At 39.8% G+C, this 10,364-nt stretch overlaps 1 protein-coding gene across 2 annotated transcripts in view; it reads left to right on the forward strand.

Annotated features, from left to right (window-relative positions):
* LOC135221894 (uncharacterized) overlaps window positions 1-10,364 on the forward strand; it is a 242,643-nt gene that overhangs the window by 219,712 nt on the left and 12,567 nt on the right. The gene's annotated exons all lie outside the window — the stretch shown is intronic.

Consider the following 10,364-nt stretch of genomic DNA (forward strand, 5'->3'; position numbering starts at 1 on the left):
GTGGACTATCCACTATTGATTAATTATTGACTTTCGATTTTCCGTATATTCCATTCTCATTTCTCTCTTCTCTCTCTCTCTCTTCTTAGTCGTATTTAGTCCTGCGTAAATTTCGTGATGCAAGATGCGAATCACTTGTTAAAATTTAGGACCTTGCAGACAATGTGTATTAAATTTTTGTTAGACAAAGAACTGAAAATCTTGTTATTCATAGTTAAAAGACTTTTGGGTAATGGAAAGCTTCCTCCAAACGGCATTAGCGCCTCTTACTAGTAACCTTACGAGACTGAATTTCGATAACACAGCCAAGGAGACTGTCTGCTTTCCGGTGAAAAAATAGCGAGGACTCTTGTACTGAACAATAAGAAAAAACGACACCGTACGACATAATGAGATTATGACATTCATAAACAATACGCAGCGTCTTATTATATTAAGGAGTGGGTTGGGCGAATGCCACATTACGTACAGGCTTACAAAAACGGAAAGATAATTAACGGTCTGACACAGAACAGAGTGAATTACAGTTAAAAAACACTGTCAACAGCCCTTCGTCACTATCACTGAATTCCCACACAGTAATTCTCTTCAATTGACAGTTATGATCTCCCTATGTGTTTATAATCTCCCCTTGCCCTTCATTTATGCGCATGCGTTGCTGAGTGCCTTGTCTCCTTCCTTGGCCAACTCTTAATGAAGAAGACAAGAATGAGATAGGCTCACTTGAAGGAGGCAACGGCCACTTTGACGCACATGGCTGCTGGCCTGCTTTCCTCAGTATGTATACACGAGACCGTTAGTGAGGACAAACGAATTCCCCCACACACACACACACAAACACACACATATATATATATTTATATGAATGTGTGTGTGCGTGTCGCGTGTGTATGCGTGTGCGCTGTGTGTGTGAGTGCATGCATTCACACGTTCATAAATGCGTGCATATTCCTTTAGGCTCATGAAAAGCACGAAGAAGAGCCACACAACTGAAAAATGTTTAAAGGAAAAAGAACAATATAAAAATAAAAAGCGAAGGGGGACCATTGCGTGATATCACACAGTTACTCAGCTTCAGGATCAACACGGCGTAGTATGACTCATTCATAAAAAATATGACCCTATTGGCGGTATTTCATTCATGGTTTCATTCTGGGGGGATAAGAGCAGAGGGTCTTGATCACTGAAACTTTCTCTCTGCTTAATGAAGTCCCTGACTCAGTTATCCCATCCAGATGGTATCTTCTTCCTCTTCTTTTCTGATCTTGGATTTCTGATCACTCCAATTTTCTGTTTTTCTTGATAGCTGTGCTCTCCTCTTCTTCTCTCTTACTTCTCTTGTCGGTTTTAGATTTTATCGTTGCTGTCTCTTTCTCTCCTTGTTTGTGGTGGTGTCTGAGATCTTCCGATTTTCCTTTTGTTCGGATTCTTTTACTCTTTTTCTCTACTTGAGCTTCTGTCTCTTTTTCTCTGATTTCATCCTGTCTTTTCGTCTTTTCATCCCTATTTTCTCATTCTCGCCTTTTTTTTCTTTTTACTGAATCATTTCTCTTGTGTTTTGCTGTCTGTTAGCCGGTAGCTTCATATTCGAATTCCGAGAAGAAAGTCCATACTTAAGACAAGAATGCGTGAGTCACATTTTACAATTTCCGTTTTATGTAATGAGGTTCCTGTGATGTTCTGAACCAGACATTGTGAATCTGTATGACATCTTGCTTTGTCACAAAACTGAATGACTTTTTTGCTTAGGGGACGGGGGCTGGGTTGGGGAGAAGGCAATGATAATGGGTGGCGGTGAAGCTCCAGAGTCGAAGAAACGATTCAGATGAGAGTTTGTGTGCAGGATTGGATCACAGGGAGACCATTAAGTCAATGCAGTGAGAGTAAGCCAGTGTAAGGTAGGCACACACGAAAATATTCTAATAGGTGTCGTTAGCCACTATGATTGTGACGTCAATTTTTAACACCCATTCAGTCATCAAATATTCTATGTCGATGGCCGTTATAAGGTGAGGCCAGTCCACAATCATATATCAGTCCATCAGTTAAGGTTGAATAGTAACAACGGGCCCCGCACCTTCGTCTTGTTGCTCATTGTCGAAGAAAGACCTCGGCTCCCTACCCCATCGGCCTTTTCATTTGGGAAAGTGGCTCACTCTTTCTGAATGAAATGACTTTCTTAATAATAATAATGGTAATGACTCTTGGTAACTTGATATTTCAGTCCGTTATCCTGAGAGAGAGAGAGAGAGAGAGAGAGAGAGAGAGAGAGAGAGAAAGAGAAAATGTGGGGCGAGGGGTGGGGGTGTCTAGAAAGTGAGGCAGGCAACCGATAACATAGACTGAACGATAGAAAGTGATACCGGTCCGCATATTCCCGAATTGTTAGTTTATATAATATGATACGGTGATTGATATATTTGAGTTAAATTTCGAGGAGGGGTGGGATGTGGCTACTGACCATTTGGACTGTTTGTTCATGGATCCGAATGTGGGGAATCCCTGAGCACGTTGTTTCTGAATCCCAGAATGGTTGTGACGTTGTTTCAGGTTACTACAAGAGATTTACATCAACCGTGCATTTGGTATCGAGGCCAGTCCCTTACGACGCTCCTGATTGTCTGTGATAAGCCAATCACAGGGCTGGAAACACTCAGTTTCTCTCGAGAGTTCACATAGGCAGGATGTATGTTCCACCTCTCCTGAGGGATACTTTTGAAAAACGTATCCCTCAGGAGAGGTGGAACATAGATCCTTCCCATGTGAATTCCCTCGAGAGACTGAGAGTTTGCAGCCCTGTGACTGGCTTATCAACAGCCAATCAGGAGCGTTGTTTGTCCTTCAGGAGAGGTGGAACATACATCCTGCCTGTGTGAGCTCTCGAGAGAAACTGAGTATTTCCAGCCCTATGATTGGCTAATCGACTGCCAATCAGGAGCGTCGTAAGGGACTGGCCTAGACATCAAATTCACAGTTGATTTGAATCTACTATAGACACGCACGAGTATACCTTTTCCTTTCATTTTCTGGCTACCTAATAGCAATAATAATGAACTTGAGGAATAGTTCACCAGCGGGATTCAAGGCTGGTAACTTTTTCGGAATCTACATGAAAGCGTTTCGAACCCAAGCATACTAACAATTAAAATCATAACAGACTGGTATCATCTTTCGTTTACATCTGGTGGCCTTACGTATATTTTCAATACTCTTCCAGCCTTATTGAACAACAAAGGAAGCATTTCCTTCACATTCCGAGTAAATTTCTCGGGATAAACTTCCTTCATCGCGCTAGCGGGTCCAGGGATGGGGAGGGTGGTTGGGGCGGGGAGCCCCCTTGGCACGTGGCCCCCTCCCCGTGAAAAATATTGAGGATTTAGATGATAATAACATTAATGAGATATGAAAATGTTGAAGAAAAATCTATTATACAAATGATAAAATTTTGAGGAAAAATGATAATTATATAAGAATAATCTTAATGATAACAATAATGGATTCGGCATAAACTGTCGATTTCTGTCTTCATAAAATCTACTTAAATAATGTACACACATATACATATATATATATATATATATATATATATATGTGTGTGTGTGTGTGTGTGTGTGTGTGTACATACACCACACACACACACACACACACACACATATATATATATATATATATATATAAATATATATATATATATATATATATATATATATATATATATATATCATTATATATATATATATATATTCTAATCTACTGGTCACTTTTTTACCAGATACATATGCAATTTTAATAGCCACAATACCCTCTTAACTTCTTGAATTCTTTGCTCTTTTTTGGATACGCTTGTCACTACAAAGGCTTTGCAAGCGTATCCAAAAACGAGCAAGAAGTTAAGAGGGCATTTTGGCTATTACAGTTACATATCACACACACACACACACACACACACACACACACATATATATATATATATATATATATATATAATATAAATATATATATATATATATATATATATATATATATACATATACATATACACGTAATATGATTTAAATACCAATTTTGGCGGAAAGATGCCGAAAACGGTCATGTCAGAAACTTGGTCGAGTAGCATCGTGTTTACAGAGGCTTCAAAATCCTCTAAACGTGTTGTTTCTTCTTGTACTTTTTTCTTTCCCATGACGGCTGTCAGGGTTAAGAAGTCTCCTATCATCCCGAGAGAGCGTCTTTCTCTCTCTCCTTCTCTCAGGCATAGACTAATGGTTAATGTTTCCCAGTACTCATCAGCAGTTGGAACTCCCGCTCAGGCGAAGTGGAGAAAAGGAGAAAAAAATAATAATTGTTTAAATCTTTGCCATGGGCGAAGAGGTGGAGAAAAGGGAGGAGAGATCAGATGCTTTGATCTCTCTCTCTCTCTCTCTCTCTCTCTCTCTCTGCTCTGCTCTTCTCTTTCTTTCTCGCTCCCTTTCTCAGTCAAGAAGTGGCGAGGAAGAAAAAAAAAGTCGCTAGTTTTTGTGAGAGGCGGATTCGGTAGGCTGATCTGTCCCATTTAAAATTCAAAACTTTCTCGACTTGATGAATATGAGGCCACACATCAGTGTTTGGGTCTTCCGTCGATTGTTGGATTAGGCCTACATGTGTCTACATATGCATAAGTTCAGTCAAAATCTCAGAATACAAGAGAGGGGGAGGGAAGGGCGGTTGGGAAATCTCGTAACACGACATAATTTACCTTAGAACTAATAATAACTCTTCGTTGTGCACTGACCCAGTCATCACTTCGTGAACTAGAAAATCAGTATTCACACTTGCGAATGATGGAATTAAGAAAAACCAGTGGCACAAAAGGATTCATAGTTAGAGGACAAAGAAGTAAGAGAAAAAAGAAAGAAAGGAGACCGAGAAATTCGAGTAATACATCTTTGGCATTTTTATACCGGCCACCCGAGAGCTCAGGTTACGGATAGCTGCCTTGTGCAGCAGCAGCTACAGATTGTTTGGATCCCCGTTACAACGGCCGACACAGGGCTCATGCTACTGTTATTTCCATTGCTTGGACTGATGTTACCGTTACTCCCTTTGTGCGAAGTAACGTTACTGTTACTTTATGATATGAATGATTTGAAGTTCATTTCCGTCGTGTGGGCTGATGATATTTGTTGTGCTTGTAAGGAAGTCAAGAGTTGTTTATGCTTGCTTCTCGCTCACTTTTTGACTGTTGTTTTCATTGTGCTAATGTTGCACGGAGTTACATACTTCTCTAATGGCAATGAATTACTATTTGCTCTGCAGCATTAATAATCTCTGCCAATGACGTCCAACGGAGGTCATTGATTCACTCATATCTGTTTGTCTGTCTTCCTGTCTTCAAAGTTGTTGAAAGATTTCCATGAACTTTTGTAGAGCTGCTGGTTACAGACGAAGAAGCAGAGGATTCGATTTTGGAATGGGTCCAGATCTGGTTGCGCATTCCTGATCTTCTCTCCCTTTACTTCACATTTTCACTCGGCTCTTCACTTTTGTTATTCCGTGCTTTCTTAACCCTCTCGGTCGCACTCTAACATTGTCCATTACGTTCACTTAATCACTGTCGTTTAATGAACGCGTATTTTGTCTTCTTTCCCTCCGTGGACATAACGACTGCGGAACTCACGTTCAAACAGGGGCTATGACAATTCTCAGAACTATCCGAGCCCTCGTTCCAATGTAAATACCTCCAGATAAATGGGGCGGGGTTTGGGTAAATACAAGAACCTCTTCCCCCCCCCCCCCCCCCCCCACGCCACCCACCCCCCCCCCCCCCCCCCCTCCCCCACCCTCTCTCTCTCTCTCTCTCTCTCTCTCTCACATCATAAAGTTTATGTACTCCTTTGTGCTTACAAGCGTTCAACATCCAATTTCTTAGTATGAAATCAAATAATTTCTGAGCGTTTGTGGAAATAAAATCTGTAATTGATAATCGATGTGTAGCTTATGAAAAACAATTCATTCCAACTAATTCTTTTATCAATTCAATAAAAAGGGTAAAAAAAATTAAAGCGTGAATAATATGAAGGACAAATGCAGTTATTTTTTTATATATTACACCTAATATCGATGAATCTATACAAGGATATTAATACATTCGATTAAACTATACACTACATAGGAGTACGACTTATGTCAATGTATGCCAGAACAATGAATTACAGCAATCATAACTTAATATCAATATCTGTAGCTGAATTAATATCTAAAAGGATTTCTTGATACGGAATGTGTATACGTCATTTAAGCATGGCTTTTTTTTAAACGGGATTCGCACTGCATTACAAATTTATCATATATGTAGCTTATAAACTGCTTTACAAAAACTAGTTTCTAGATGGTTTTAATGACTAATTACAGGAGAGAGAGAGAGAGAGAGAGAGAGAGAGAGAGAGAGAGAGAGAGAGAGAGAATTATCAACCACTTAATAGCTCAGTTAGATTAGCACATTAATTGCAAGACCATTATTGTTATCGGTCTCACGGTACACTGCTAATGTAAAAAAGTCATCCACATGTTGAAAACTCTCTACATATCTATATCATTACTTTTAAGCAGCCATCGAGTTATTTACAAAAAAGCTAATCTGTGCTTTCACAAAGCTAATAAACATCTGAAGAAATGAACGTACCATTTCTTGGAAGAAATCTTTCCAATAACAATGAAATCAAACGATCTTTTTCTTGCACAAAAAACCAGTCGTTTCAAGAAACCTACTCCGATCGATAGTTCAATCAAAGACGACAGAGAATGGCAAGCTTATAGTATATGGCTGGGTAAATAACTAGCAACGGCAGGGCATGAATGACCTCGTGAGTCGAGGTCTGGCACCTTGTGTAAGTGTGAGTAAAGACAGTCAACTGAGATAACACGAGACTGCTGGCTGTTGCTTATGAGTAACCCACCCACACGCCCACGCCTCAAGCCACAGCACCCAAGGGGGTCTCTCTCCTCCTCCCGTCCCTTCTCCTGGCCCTCCTCCTGCGAGAGCGTGCCCCTCCAAGGGCGTTGCGAGTACCCCAGGGGGGTCTCGTCTCTGCAAAGCGTGGGAACTGACTCCAGACACCAAAAGCCGCGTGAGTGTGCCAGCGGCCCATTCATGAAACCTCTCCCTGAGGCCACTTGTTATTATTCACTTCGCTCTCGCCCTCTACAAAGTCGTCCTGTGACACTCGGCCGCCTCTTACAACTAACATTCGCGGCCCTGTTCTCTTGTTGTTGTTTACTTTGGTCTCTTGGACAGGGGTCAAGCGTTCGTTCATCCATACATGTCTGTGTGGGCGAGATCTCTCAAGGTTATACTTACAGTTGGAAGTCGAAGAAACTTTTGCCAAAGTTTCTTTATGGGCCGTGGAAAAGTCGATCTGATTTGCTCTCTTGGAGTGCTTTCTATTTAGCGCTTGTTCCCCTGTGTGTGTGGTGTGTGCGTTTGAAGAGGAGATGATCGCTGTTTATAGTAACTGACTGGTTTGTCTGTTTAGCTGGAATCTTGGAAAACGCAATGGGTCTAGTCATGTTAACCAGAACATTGAGAATTTATATATATATATATATATATATATATATATATATATATATAATATATATATATATATATATATATATATATATATAAATATATATAAAATATATAAATATATAACTATATATATATATATATATATATATATATATATATATATATATATATATATATATATATATATATATATATATCTATATATATATATATATATATATATATATATATATATATATATTATATATATTATATATATACACTTCCTGTGCGCTCGCGCCTGTTTATGAAATTTGCTTACGGACACGTCTCTAAATTCAAGTACTCACATAATTTTTTCTTACGTCCCAGCCTCACAGTATACGCGGATACTAAAACCTAAGTGAGGCATTCTGGACCCTGCTGTGGTGAGCAATTAGTAGATGATGAAATTTCGTCGAGAGAGAGAGAGAGAGAGAGAGAGAGAGAGAGAGAGAGAGAGAGAGAGAGAAATATATTAATACTTTTTACCTTCTTTTTTATTCCTCTGTTACAAGCGTTGACTTTAAGTAGCCAAACCAATAGCAGAGCAGCAGTCAGAGCCATTTGCGTCAGCTGCTGCCGAACCACAAAAGGTATTTCCGAGATAGACAGAGAAAACAAACAAGAGAGGAAAAAAAAATGTCCTTCTTGCGTTAAACATTTGTTTTCGGGATCTGTCACTCACTCGAACTGGGTTTGGGGATCTTGAATGTGCAGGAAGCTCGAAATTCTTTGGTGAGTCTTCGTGTGGTTAAATCCCTGGCTATTAGGCATCGCGACTCCTTTGGGCACTGTTGCTTTGGTAGCTCATTATGACTTGTAAGTTTCAACAGCGCTAGAGGACTAGGTCATTAAGACGCGAAGCTTTAGCTTCAGTTGACTTCACTTTTCATATATCATACGATTGTGACCACCTCTGCTTGGAATGACCAAACTATGAAGCAGCTTGCTTTAACTTTTATTTATATAGTAACACAAAATAACTTTTCACTGTTATCGAATTAGGTGCGGTGTCTTACCAGTAGAAGGGTAATTCCTGTATATATCTCAAATTGAGTGTACAGTCTTAAAAATTTAAAAGAAAATAACTCAACTATATCTTGAAATACCAGAAGTTTTGGAAAAGTGAAGAAAATTACCAATTTGTCTAAAGTAAAAGCACAGCATTTAAAATTAAAAGCAGAAATATATGGAAAATAACTACGTAATGCGTCTAAAGTTTATGAATCTAAAGGAAATTACGTTTTATCCAGTTTAAATTACCGAACATGTTGCCTGTGCGTCAAACGATGGTCCTCCACCCAACAGCCACGAAGCCGTTAAAAAGCTTGGTAGTTGATCAGAGTTCAGCAAAGGTTGATCTTAGCATCTCTGCCGTCTCCTCCTCCTTCTCTTGAGGAGACAAAAACAAACGGTGTCGCCACTGCTGCGCGTTTCGTGTGTCGCAGCGGCCACCCCCTTGGGCTCATCTATACATGATCCTTGGCGTCGTCGTCGTGACAGCGCCATCTATTCTTCGCGTGTGTCAGGCATCCATTTTGCCATCCTTTCGCAACTTGCAAACGTTTGTATGAAAGATGTTTATGAGATCAACTCTACCTTCCTAGGCATTATTATTTCTTCCATCTAAATGCAAACATTCATGTGGAACAAAAGTGGAATGCAATTTTCTTTTCTTTTTGCAAAACAAGCTTACGCAAGATAAAAGGTCAAAAACCGACAGGCAAGAAAAGAAAGGCGAAGATCAACTCCTTGCTTTCTCTTGAGAAAACAGAGGAAAATGGCAAATCCTCCAAGAAAGGTTTCTAGGTGGCTTTACAGTCCTGGCAGGCCAAAGGCTTGGTGTCGTTCTCGCGTCCTTCTCCGTCGCCTGAAGCAGGGACAAAAACTCACGGCTGAGGATCGTGTGACAGGACTTTTGTTTGTAGCCACTGCGGGTCACTCTGCTCCCTCTGGCTCGTACCTCCCGCATTCCTGCCTCTCTTCTCCCTCCACACGCCTTTTGCACTTCTTTGCCTTTTTTTTTTGGGAGGGAGGAGGGGGGTGGGGCGGAGGGGAAGGGGGAGAAGAGCCAAAGTGGCATAGTTGGCCAAAGCGAAACCGGTGCTTCTGCATAAACTATTGATACCGATGGAGAATAAGGGAAAGGCAAAACCGCCTCTTTATAAGAGGCAGGTAAGCTCATTCAAGGAAAACAGAGAAAGGCAAAGACTCTGGATGTGGTCGTTATCGATGTCAAATCAGGTCAACTGATCCCAAATTCGCAACTTCAGTGAAAAGTTGATAAAATTTTGACCTCAACTGAGGTGTTCTCTGAATGACGCAAAAACTAAACAGAAGTGCAAACTAAAAATGTTGAATGAAAGATTCTCCGTTATGCCTCAGAAAATAATAATTTGAAACAAAATAAGGAAATTACTTTTACATATGTTTTTGATGCATATTTAAATGACTTTTTGAAAGAATTTTATTTTTACTCATGGACATCACCGGATTGGCACTCGGAATGTTATTGGAAATCTCATGAAGATGAATAACATCTCATACTGATGTAGCTACCTGCCATGTCACAAATGACGGCAATATCTAAATAATTTTGTTTGTAACTGCCCCGTGCCCATAATAAATCTGATGCCAACTGAAGAAGAGAAATGTACTAACACACACACACACACACACACACACACACATATATATATATATATATATATATATATATATATATATATATATATATATGTGTGTGTGTGTGTGTGTGTGTGTATATACATACATACATACATACATAATACAA

The sequence above is a fragment of the Macrobrachium nipponense genome, chromosome 3, assembly GCF_015104395.2.
Source record: "Macrobrachium nipponense isolate FS-2020 chromosome 3, ASM1510439v2, whole genome shotgun sequence".
Lineage (NCBI taxonomy): Eukaryota > Metazoa > Arthropoda > Malacostraca > Decapoda > Palaemonidae > Macrobrachium > Macrobrachium nipponense.